Genomic DNA, 13,487 nt, shown 5'->3' on the forward strand with positions numbered 1-13,487 from the left:
AAGAGGAAATTCTGCCAGCATATTGGACTTAAACCGGGTCTCCAGCCTGCTGGCCTACCCTGAAGATTTTGGACTTCCCAACTATCCACAGATTCTTTAAAATAAATCTCAATGGATACATAGATACATAGACAGACAAACAAACATTCTGTTGGCTCTATTTTTCTGGAAAATCCTAACTAATACAAAGAGGGATGTCAAATTTTTATACAGCTATGCAACGGAATACTATAAATATATTAATTTTATGTTCAAGTTCATTAATTTTATATTCAATTTTATATTCAGTTGAAGTTTTTAATAAATTCTTTTATGTTAGTAGGTAAAGTAATATAGTCAGATTTAAAATTCATCAGGCTCTAGTTTAATAAAGTTCTATATTGGCAGCCATGTTTTAACATTATCTCTGTCTCTCTCTTTCTGACTGTCATTTTGGGCAAGTTTTATCACATCCCTGGGTTTTAATTCCTAATTCATAAAATAACGGATCATAATCCTTGAACTGCCTAGTCAGAGACGTTCTGGCAAGACAAATAACATATGACAGGACTTTAAAATTTTAGACTAAAAGAATTTTATGGATTTCAGAAATCCAAGGTAGAATTATCATGTTCCCCCTTTCCCCTGCCCCCGCATGCCTACTGCCCTCTCTTCTGAAGTATCCTTGCTGCCCACAGTTAAAGCTTTTCAATAGTAAATGATTTGAAGATCTGTTAAGCTGCTGTTAAGGCTTTGGTATTTCAGAGAATTTCAGGCCAATTCTACTCATTATTCCATCATTTTTTGATCATATGTTTTCTCCTCTCATATATCAATACCAATAATTTTTAGGAAGACAGATTGATGCAGATACGAGATGCACTTTGGAGAAAAACCTGAGATCAAATGAACGTTAAATAATACTATTTCTATACCAGCATGGATTCAAGTATAATGAGGCTCTGGCATTAATCTTTACTTTGGCTTCAGCTGCCTTCTGCCCTAGAATTGGTCATATTTTCCTCACCTAGATTATTTAATAGAAAGTTCTAGGAGAAATGAAGAATGAAAAGAATCTCAGGGTGCCTGGGTGGCTCAGTCAGTTAAGCGTCTGCCTTCAGCTCAGGTCATGATCCCAGGGTCCTGGGATCCAGCCCCACATCAAGCTCTCTGCTCAGCAGGGATTCTGCTTCTCCCTCTCCCTCTGCGTCTGTGTGCGCGTGCTCTCTTTCTCTCAAATAAATGAATAAAAATATTTTTAAAAAAATTCTCTCCTAATACAGGCAAAGGGGATATGAGATCTCAGTTATGTCCCTGGTTACCACAACCTTGTGTGTGACCTTAAGTAAGCCAATTAACATATCTTTGTCAAAGGTTTGTATATAAAGCATCATGAAATATACAGAGTAAAAATATAAGGCATTATAATTATTTTTACTTAGTATCCAAGAAAGCAAAACTATGATAAAACCAAAGCTATATAACATACATTCACTTAGAGGAGAATTCAGAAGTGAAAACCAGAGGAAAGGTGGACAACAGAGTTTGTCTCTATCCTTTTAAGTAAGAAATGTAATACCTTCTACCATCCCCTCAAAATGGCTATGTAATCTAGTCCTTCTTTGCTACATGTTGACAGACAGAATCAGATCTACAGAAAAGTTAGGAATAGTAAATGCACCCTACAAGGATGCAGAAAGCGGTTTACCTGCCACCGTCCTGGCTTCTTGATTTGTCTTGGGAATAAAAATGTGGCAGTGACACGAACTTTAAAGATTTGCTTGGGGGGTGCCTGGGTGGCTCAGTCAGCTAAGCATCCGACTCATGATTTCAGCTCAGATCATGATCTTAGGGCTGTGAAATCGAGTCCCACGACAGGCTCTGCGCTCAGTGCAGAGTCTGCTTGAGCTTCTCTCTCCCTCTCTCTCTGCCCCTCCCCCCGCTCGTGCTCTCTAAATAAATAAATGAATGAATAAAATCTTTAAAGATTGGTTTGATTTTATTTTGAAATGAAAGAGGTAACAAGATCCCAATAGAGATAGGAAGAGAACAAAGATCGGAACTTTATTATCTAAATCCAGAGGAAAACCCTCAAAATTTTTGCCTAATATTTATTTAAATTGAACAACAAAAATTTACTAAGTACTTTTCACCATCCCTTGCTCTGGTTCCCTCCTCTATATGTCTCTCCTAACACAGTTTTAGATCTTTTCAGGACCCAGGAAAGGTTAAATATAGATATTGTATCCTGGACCCATATTATCTCTCCCTCCTTTCCCACAAACTCAGTTTCTTTCCGTGAGTCAACATGGAGCAGAGTTCAGACAATAAACCAAGTGAAGCAATCTGCTTTGGACTCTGCCCTGCTCTGCTCCTCCTTAACTGTCATTTATGGGTAGCATAGCTTCCTTAATACTGGTTTTTGCTTCCCGCTATATCCTAGCACATTTTATGGCATGTAGTTACAATGACAAACATTCAAATAGTGCTCCCCATGTGTTAGGCACTGTTCTAAGCACTTTACATATAGATGAAGAAACTGGGCCACAGAGAGATTAAGTAACTTGCTCCAGATCACACAGCTAGTAACAGGGATTTGGAATTCCCAGGTTGTGTGGCTTCGGAATCTGTTTTCTTACATTATACCATCTTCCTAGCAGATTCTTGAAAATATTTTCTCTTTTCTTTTCTTTTTTCCTTTCTTTTCTTTTTTTCTTGCAAAATTAGAATTACCTTCAATATTGCTTTCTTTTTGACCAAGATATAATTCACATACCATAAAACTCATCCTTTTTAAAGTGTATAATTCAGTGGTTTTTATATTCACAAAGTTGTACAACCATCACTGCTATCTAATTTTATATTTCCATCATGGGGCACCTGGGTGGCTCAGTCGTTAAGCGTCTGCCTTCGGCTCAGGTCATGATCCCAGGGTCCTGGGATTGAGCCCTGCATTGGGCTCCTTGCTCGGTGGGAAGCCTGCTTCTTCCTCTCCCTCTCCCCCTGCTTGTGTTCTCTCTCTTGCTGTGTCTCTCTCTGTCAAATAAATAAATAAAATCTTTTAAAAAAAAATAGAATATTTCCATCATCCCCCAAAAGAAACCTGTACCAATAGCAGTCGCTCCCCAATGCCCACTCCCCCCAGCCCCTGGCAATCACTAACCTATTCGCTGTCTCTATGGATGTGCCCATTTTGAACATTATATATGAATCGAATCATACAATCTGTAGCTTTGTGTCTGGTTCCTTTCACTTAGCATGTTTTTAAGGTCACCGATTGTATTAGGGTTCTCTAGAGAAATAGAACCAATAAGATACATGGATGTAGATAGATATACATAGATATGCAGATATGTAAGAGGAGGTTTATTACAGGAATTGGCTCATGAATTTATGGAGGCCAAGAAGTTCCACAGTCCGCTGTCGGCAAGCTGGAAAGTCAGGAAAGCTGGTGGTACAATTCAGTGTGAGGCTGAAGCCCTGAGAACTGAGGACCACTGGTGTAAGCCCCACAGTCTGAAGGCCAGAGGATCAGGAGTTCCAATGTTGGAGGGCAGGAAAAGATAGATGTCCCATCTCAAGAGAGAAAGTCACCCTTCCTCCACCTTTTTTGCTCTATTCGGGCCCTTGGCAGGATGGATGATGCCAACCCACACTGGTGAGGGCAGGTCTTTATTCAGTCCATTGATTCAAATGCTAATCCTTTCCAGAAACGTCTTCACAGAGACACCCAGAAATAATGTTTCCCAGCTATCTAGGCATTCCTCAGCTCACTCAAATTGACACATAAAATTAACCAGCACAGTCTGTGGTCTGAGAAGTTTTCTTTTTGTGCAAACCTGATGCCACACTCTCTCAACCTGTCTCTCCCTCTCTCCCTTTTCTCTCCCCCAATTCACTTCCACGCACCTCCCACCTGCGACGTTGTCTCCCTTAATGTGGAAATCCTTCTTCCAATCCTCAGATCGATTTCCTGGGTGTTCCAAGTGATCTGACCTCAGTACAGCTGTGTTGAGGGTCGAGGAAAGCCCCAGGTCCCTCTACTTCTCCACCATCTGAACTCCGCCTCCTAACCATCACATCCATGTTGTAGCATAAATCAGTACTTCATTCTTTTTTGTGGCTGAATAATGGTTTTAATTCTTAAATTTAAGTTTTTGACCTATTTTGAGTTAATTTCTGCATATGTTGTGAGGTAAGCATTCAACTTCATTCTTTTGCATGTGAATATCCATTGTTTCCGCACAATTTCAGTGTTTCTGTGTTGTATGTGAATATCCAGTGTGTCCGAACAATTAATTGTTTTGACACTGTGTGGAAAATCAAATGGCCACAGGTATGAGTTGGAGACTCTCAACTCTGTTCCACTGGTCTATATGGCTATCTTTATGCCAACAGTACACAGTCTTAATTACTTAGCTTTGCAGTGAGTTTTAAAATCATTAAATATGAGTCCTCCAACTTTGTTCTCTTTTTGACGATTGTTTTGGATATTTTAAGACCCTTACATTCCAATGTGAATTTTAGAATCAGCTTGATCATTCCTGTAAAAAAAAAATCCATCTGGAATTTGAGTAGAGATTACATTGACTATATAGATCAACTTGGGGAGTACTGCCATCTTAACAATATTAAGTCTTCCTACCTGAGAACACAGGATGTCTTTTGATCTATTTAGATCTTTAATTTTTTTCAATGATATTTTGTAGTTTTCAGTGGGTAACCCTCATTTGTTGTCGATGCTAACATTTACCGTTCTGTGGCCTCTAAAGGTTAAGCCAGAATTTGTGTATGACTTGGTGATAATACAGAATGTTCTGTCTCTGAGAAAATCCATTCTAGAACAGGTTGGTCAATACATGCCTCTTAGAGGCTGGCCAGACATGCTATCTATATCTAATACCATAGCATACTAAAAGGCCACTACTGATCCTTCTCATATTTGGATAAATGCACAGACCATAGAGCACCATATTGTGCAGCTCTTAGTGTCAGAACCCAGTGTATTTTCTTGGATAAGCCTGAGTTCGTCTAATTTCTCAGGTTGCCACAAATTGGTAGGATTAGAGATGGTATCCAAAGAATGACATCTCTAAATTTCTATCAACATAAATATTTCTTCATATCTAATCTACGGAGAACACTGCTCCCTGGGCACCCAAAATATGTTTGATTGAGGTTTAAATAAAAGCCACAAAGGAGCAGCCCCCAATATCACTGTTAAATTATAACTCAGGTGTAAAAAAATAAGGATTTCCATCTAGCACAGAGAGTTCTATCCCAGGGTTCAATGAACTTCTTTTTGTGAGTGAATTATCTCACACGCTATCTGAATATCTATAAACCCACAATCTGTGGCCTTGCTGATACTATCAAATCTTTATTGGCCATCTGTTTGTAGTTAAGGTAAGCTCATACTTCCATTTTTAAGTCAGCTTGCCTCCATTCCCCAGTCAATGCTAACTCAGTGGATTAAAAATAATCAATTTTAATATCAGCCCAAGAAGAGCAGACCTGGAAAGATAAATGTGGTGGTAAAGGGGTGGTGCTTTATAGATAATTATAAGATCACATTTGATTTATTTATATTTCTTTTTTCCCAGTCCTACAGAATTGGAATATTCCTCAAAGCTATCTTCATTTTTATAATAGAAAGCCACTTCAGAATACTCCACGGCTGTCTTAACAACTTCATACGTGGAAACTAAGGTCTGAGTGATCAGGTGACCTGCCCAAGGTCAGAAGATCTAATCAGATGTGAAAGCTCCCGATCTAGAATTCCAGATTAGACCGTCCTAAGAATGGAATGTGGGTGACGACGAGAAGGACAGGGAGTGAAACCCAAGTCACCCGGTGATACGAGAGATGCTTGGGCTTCAAGAACAGATGCAGATATGACAGGTTCAACTCTCAATATTCCAAAAGCCATTCTAGTCCCGTGCTGTAAATGTAGTAACCACTGCGGTGCCTTCTGGCCTGCTATAGCCACACCTCCCTGCTAAAGAAACAATGGAAAGAGCAGCCCTGCCTTCCATCTCTTACTCTGCCTGCTGAGCCAGCTGTGAAGTGCAACACACTCTCCACAAATGCGCAGAATCCTGAACAACCAGCCGAGCCCTCTGAAAGCCACGGGAAAACCTCACGTCCACAGCCTACCAGTGAGGAAACTCGGGCACACAAGAGAGGCGTCTTCCAACAGCTAGCACTCAAGCTAGGGCTACCATTGTGCGTCTTGAATCTCCACCTTGTGCTCTTTCACTACCATTCTCCACCATGCATAAGGCTGGCTGGAGATTTGACCCCTTGTAGTTATTCAGTTAAGTTTTGTAGCAGTGAGGATAAGGAAAAGGATCCTAGTTTCTAGAATTCCTAATGCAATTTACTTTCATGGTTTCTTCTGCCTGCTGGATCTTTGGGCTGTTTAGTGTCTGGACCAGGCTCAGAAAATCTACCCCATACATCTCCAAGGTTGAAGACTAGAGACTTCACATTCCAGTTGTGTTTTCATTGCAGGCACTGCAGGGCTTTCAGAATACTCTAGTGGATACTGTATTTCCTTCTTCTTCCTCTGCCAGAACTCATTTTGACTCATACTAAGATAGCAGCCCCCCCGGAACACTAAAGGGATCAGGCGTTGAGACCTGTGGGTAAAGACCACAGAGGTAGGAGGCAGGGCAGCTGCAGGCCAGACTGGCTTGATTTGTGGAATCTGCTTATAAATCTGATGGAAAATAAGGCAATGGAGATAAATATTTAGCATTCTTTTAGCCTTCCTCCTCTTTCCTTGAACCACAAGCAAGCCTGTCACTTCTACTACTCAGATAAACAAGCCCTTTCCTGCTGCCTTAGCCTCTAACCAGCCAGAAGGAGCACTACGTTGGGGCCCCGACTGAGCACGTGGGCAAGGGCCAAGAGGAGCTTTTCTTGCCTGGGCCAAGCCAGTCCCATCTGGCTTAAGAGGGACTTTGGAGAAGTTGACCCAAAGGATACAAACTAGGGGTGGCTTTGACATACAACTGGCCCTGATGGTTGAGTACTATCAGAAAAACGTGCTTAGGGGGCGCTGGGGTGGCTCAGTCAGTTAAGCGTCTGCCTTCAGCTCAGGTCATGATCCCAGAGTCTGGGATCAAGTCCCGCATCGGACTCCCTGCTCAGCGGGGAGCCTGCTTCTCCCTCTCTCTCTGCACGGCCCCCCTCTGCCCGCTCATGCTCTCTCTCTCAAATAAATAAATTTTTAAAAATCTTTTAAAAAAAGAGAAAAGAAAAACATGCTTAGGATCAATTTCTCCAAACTCCAAATTATCACCTTTCACAAGTGTTTTTCATCATTCAATTGATAGCATAATATGAATATAACATACATAGTATCTCCTGGAGTTCTTCAACACAAAACTCTGCATTTACCCAACACAGTACATTTGGTTAAATCATTCAAAACTGATGAGACAAAAGCTAATAATTTTGAAGCTTTCTCCAGAAAGCAAATTGGCTTAAAATATGAGCATTATATGTTCATTATTGAGATTTACCTATGGCCATAACATATATTTTGAAACAGCTTTTTCTTAACCTTTAGAATCTGCTACAATTTGTTCTTAGTAGAATTCTAACATAGCCTAGAACTATATACATATAATAATTTTAATTTAGGCCAGTGTTCTAGAAATAGCACCACATTTCTGTCTTTTGTAACCTGACATTAAGCACCACTGCCGTTTACTATGGCTGAGGCTATACGATGTTAACAGCTCTAGCAGGAAAATTAAAACAGGCTTCCTTTTCATTTATAATTCTTGCCAATAATTTAGTCCATAACAATCTGCAAGTGCAGGTTTGAAAAATGTAATCACTATCTTCAAGTTGATTTGATCACGGCCATTATGAAGAATTAGCTATATGGATAGGTGGCTACCGCCAGAAAGATTGCAATTATAACTGAGGACACAGACTGAGTTGCAGGTGGAGACAATTCTTAGAAGTTGGGACGCGACAGAGACTGATGAGGGCTAAAGAAGGCAGGAGCATCGGAAGATTCTTCCGTTCCCTGAAAACTCACCCTTACAAGTCGCATTCACAACATGATGTAGCTGGAACCTACAGTGCCCAACTCAGCTGGCGTTCTAAGCAGGAGAAAGTAGAGAAGGGCATCTGAGCTGAGGGGGTAAGAGTAGTAACCTCAGGAAAAGAGGTTGAAGTCAAGGGACCGGTGGGAACCCCTTCACCCCATCCCCACTTTCCTTTCTTGCCCAGAGGTGACTGTCACCCCAGCTAAATTCTAACCTATCCCCTCGTTATTTTCCTAGTTAGGAAACTCAGAGAAATTGTGAGAAATTCAAAAATAAAAGACTCATTTTTTTTAACCTGGGAAGATTCCCCTGAGGTTTCCCAGTCTACCTCAACCCTTCATTCGCTAAGAGAGGGGGAAACATATGAGATAATGAAGGACATTGAGGTAAATCATAATAAAAGAGTGAGCACAAAAAAAGTGCCAGAGCTTAAAACAGATTTCAGGTCCCTGCACTCAGAACTGGACTCTTTCCACTCTACACGGATGTTTGTGCAAGGAGCTGCTTTGTGGGTGGGTGTGTGCACTCATCCCCTTCTACTTTCATTTTCCCTGTTAGAAACTGGGTCCAAGAGATGATATGCTAATATAGAGCATCGAAGACTCAACCTGCTTACTTAGTGCTTAATTGATTCATCTGTTATTATCTGGCTCTTCCCAACCAGATGGTAATTTCCTGGAGGGCCTGGTCAGCTTCTTTAGGTCCTTCATTAGCACAGCCCAGAAGTAGGCAGAGGGCAGTAGCCACATCTAAAGTCAGAAGTACGGTGGGCAATTGAGACTGACTAAACCTAGCCTGGTGGGAAGGACAAGAATGAAGTGAGAGAGACAGACACCTTCATGAGAACAAGAATTTCAGGACTTCGTCTATTTTCTTTCTTCATTACTGTATCCCTTCCACTAGACGAGTGTCTGACACATATCAAAATTCATATGTTTGCTCAATAAAAAAATAGCTAACTTCACCTATAACATTGAGGGACACCTGGGTGGTGCAGTCAGTTAAGCATCTGACTCCTGATTTCAGCTCAGGTCATGATCTCCGGGTTGTGGGATCAAGTCCCTCACCAGGCTCCCCACTTGGCAGAGAGTGCACCTGAAATTCTCTCCCTCTCCCTCAGCACCTCCCCTCCCAATCTCTCTCTCTCTAAAATAAATAAATAAATCTTTAAAAAATTAAAATATAAAAATAGCATTGAATCCAAAAGAAATTTTTATAGAAAAATAACCACTACAAATAAACTGGGTATAAAGAATTTAATTGTAATGCTAGAAGTACAAGTAGGGCTGGGAAGTCGTTTCTAACAGTGTTAGATAGGAAGCATCAGGGTACCCAGCTCTCTGCTCAGTGGGAACACATTTTTAGTTCTATCATTAGGCAGGACGCTGGTTTTCTCTATAAAAGGGATATAAAGTTCTTTGCTACCCATAGCAAGCAAAACATTGATCCGTCAGAGTGAAAATAGGACAATAAACCCAATAAAGAAAACCCAGTCATTGAAAGCTCAGTGTGGCTGGCAGATAACGGCCCCTCAAAGACCTCTATGTCCAAATCTCCAGAACTACCAATATGTTAGTTTTTAATAGTGTTAACATAACAAAAGGGAATAAAGATTGCAGATGGAATTAAGCAACTGACCTTAAAACAGGGAGATTATTCTGGATTATCCTGCGAGTCTGATGTAATCACAAAGACCCTGAATGTGGAAGAAAAAGGCCCAAGTATCACTGCCGGCATGAGGAGTGTGAGAAAAACGACATGGCTTTGCAGATGGAGGAGTCACAAGCCGAGGAATGCAAGCAGTCTTCAGAAGCTGAAAAAAGGCAAGGAAAAGGATGCTCCCCTAGAGCCTCCAGAAGCAATGCAGACCTGTCCACCCATCTTAGACTTCCGACTTCCAGAACTGTAAGATAAAAATCTGTGTTGGTTTAAACCACCAAATGTGTGCTGATTTGTTACAGAAGAAGTAGGAAACTAACACACTCGGGGCACCTGGGGCGCTCAGTCAGTTAAGCGTCTGACTCTTAATTTCGGCTCAGGTCATGCTCTCAGGGTCGTGGGATCGAGCCCCGTGTCAGGCTCTGCACTGGGCTCGGAGCCTGCTTAAGATTCTCTCTCTCCCCCTCCCTCTGCCCCTGCCCCTACCCTCACCACCCACCCCCTGCTCAGCGCACATACTCTCTCCCTCTCTCTCTTCTTTAAGAAAATAAAATAAAATAAAAAAGGAAACCAACACACTCAGTTTAAAACAGAACTGCAGAATCACAAAATTCCCTGTAGGAGTTTGGAGCACATGCTCACAGGAGCTGCTTGCCAAGAGTTGGAAAAGGTGGGAAAACAAAGTTTCTGCAGAAGACAACTGAAATACATGTGCTCAACTAACTTTGAGTGTGTACATAACTCAAGAACAAGGAACTGTTACGGCTTGAAGTGTGGCACCCCAAAGTTCACATGTTGAAGTCCTAGCTTCCAGTACCACAGAATGTGACCTTATTTGGAAATTGTCATTACAGAGGTAATTGAGATAAAAGGAGGTCATTAAAGTGGGCCCTAATCCAATATAACTGGTGTCCTTTTATTTATTTATTTTTAAAGATTTTATTTATTTATTTGACAGAGAGAGACACAGCGAGAGAGGGAACGCAAGCAGGGGGAGGAGAGGGAGAAGCAGGCTTCCCACCGAGTAGGGAGCCCGATGCGGGGCTCGATCCCAGGACCCTGGGATCATGACCTGAGCCAAAGGCAGACGCTTAACGACTGAGCCACCCAGGCGCCCCAACTGGTGTCCTCTTAAAAGGGGGAAATTTGAAGGCACATATGCAGGAAGGATGCCATATGAACATAAAGACAGCCATCTAGCTACAAGCCAAAGAAAAAGGCCTGGGACAAATCTTTCCCTCCCAGCGCTCAGAAAGAACCAACAGCTTGACTTCAGACTTCTAGCCTCCAGAACTATGAGACACTAAATTCCTATTGCTCAAGCCACTCAGCTTGTGGTTGGTTAGAGCAGCCCCAGCAAACTAACACCGTGATAAAGGCACTGAAGAAAGGGTGTACGATTTTCACTGAAGCAAAACAGGTGTGCGGTCCTATTGAATTTTGCTTTCTTGAGGTTCACAGATACTGTGTTTTTTACAAACTGCAGGTCTGTGGCAACCTTACATTTTTTCAACAACATTTGCTCACTTTGTGTCTCTGTGCCACATTTTGGTTATTCTCACAATATTTCAAACTTTTTAAATTATTATTTTATTTGTTACTGTGGTCTGCATTCAGTGATTATGACTCGCTGAAAGCTCAGGTAACAGTTAACATGCTTTTAGCAATAAAGTATTTTTTTTAAAAAGATTTATTTATTTATATTGGGGGGGAGGGAAAGAGTCTCTTTTTTAAAGATTTTATTTATTTCTTTTTTTTTAAGATTTTATTTGTTTGTCAGAGAGAGAGAGAGCACAAACAGGGAGAGCTGCAGGCAGAGGGAGAAACAGGCTCCCCAATGAGCAAGGAGCCGAATGCAGGACTCAATCCTAGGACCCTGAGATCATGACCTGAGTCTAAGGCAGATGCTTAACCGACTGAACCACCCAGGCACCCCAAGATCTTATTTATTTCTTTGAGAGAGAGAAGGCATGTGCATGAGAGAGAGCGAGCAGGAGCTGTGGGGAGGGGCAGAGGGAGAGGGACAAACAGACTCCCCGCTTGGCAGGGAGCCCGAGGCAGGGCTGGATCCCCATCAAAGGACCCCAGGATCACAACCTGAGCCCATAGCAGATGATTAACCCACTGAGCTACCCAGACACCCCTAGGGAGAGTCTTTAAAAAAAAAAATGATAATTTTTTTCTAAGATTTTATTTATTTATTTGAGAGAGAGAGTGACAGAGATAGTGAGAGAGAGCACAGGTGAGGAGGAGAGGGAGAAGCAGGTTCTCCGCTGAGCAGGGAGCCCAACGTGGGGCTGGATCCTAGGACCCCGGGATCATGACCGATCCGAAGGCAGATGCACAACCGATTGAGCCACCCAGATGCCCCTGATAATTTTTTTTTAAGATTTTATTTATTTATTTGTCAAAGAGAGAGAAAGAGCACAAGCAGGGGGAGCGGCAGGCAGAGGGAGAAGCAGGCTCCCCACTGAGCAGGGAGTCCGATGTGGGTCTCGATCCCAGGATCACAACCTGAGCCGAAGGCAGACCCTTAACCAACGGAGCCACCCAGGCGTCCAGGAAAGAGAGTCTTAAGCAGACTCCACACTGAACATGGAGCCTGGTGCTGGGCTCTATCTCAAGACCCTGAGATCACAACCTGAGCGGAAAGCAAGAGCCTGGCACTTTAACCAACCGTACCACCCAGGCTCCCGAGCAATAAAGTACTTCTAATTAAGGTATGCACATTGTTTTTTTACACATAATGCTATTGCACATTTAATGGACTACAGTACAGTGTAAACATAACTTTTATTTGTACTGGAATCAAACATTTTATTTGACTCCCTTCATTACAATGTTCTCTTTATTGCAGTGGTCTGAAACCAAACCCACAATATCTCTGAAGTCTGCCCCAACAGTTGGCCCTTGAACAATGCAGGGTTTAGGGACACCGACCCCCTGAGCAGCAGCAAATAAGAACATACCTTTTGATTCCCCAAAAACTGAACTACTACTAGCCTGTTGACTGGAAGTCTTACCAGTAACATAAACAATCGAGCAACACTTATTTTGTAGATTATATGTATTATATACTGTACTCTTATAATAAAGTAAGCTACAGAAAACACTTAAAAATCATAAGGAAGAGAAACTACATTTACAGCACTGTACTGAATTTATTTTTAAAAATCCATGTATAAGTAGACCCAAACCCGGGTTGTTCCTGGGGCAACTGTACCTCTCACTAAAAGACCAGGCTGGCCCCTCCCCGGAGGGGGGGGGAGAGGCGGGGGGGGGGGGGAGGAGTACTGAGGAGGGTCAGTCAGGTGGAGGGCACGGTTCCCAGGTGCATTTCAGTGTGTGCGTGCTGCACCTTACAGGAGACTGACTTCCACAACTGCTGATGGCTCTCACTAAGTAGCAGGAAGAAAGCTTGGTCTGAAATGTATGAGAAACTCAGATGGCAAGAGGATTCCTAACAGAAAGAGGCCACGGGCACCTAAATGAAAGGGAAAGAAAGCAGACAAAATGGGGACGAGGTTGACAGGGAGAAGGGAAAGAAAGCAGACAAAATGGGGACGAGGTTGACAGGGAGAAGGGAAAGAGGCACAGAAAAAGAGAAGACAAAGTAAGAAGAAAACAGAAATTCGGTCACGAAGGAATGGCATATCACACCGTACAGTCATAAACATATAAAAGACAAAACCTGTAAGATGTTCCTTCCAAAGAAACACAGGTTCATTCACCTGGTGAGTATTGTTCGTTCACATAAAATTCGAACCGCCGCTCACAGCCGTC

The sequence above is a fragment of the Phoca vitulina genome, unplaced genomic scaffold (genome assembly GCF_004348235.1).
Source record: "Phoca vitulina isolate PV1807 unplaced genomic scaffold, GSC_HSeal_1.0 scaffold64, whole genome shotgun sequence".
Lineage (NCBI taxonomy): Eukaryota > Metazoa > Chordata > Mammalia > Carnivora > Phocidae > Phoca > Phoca vitulina.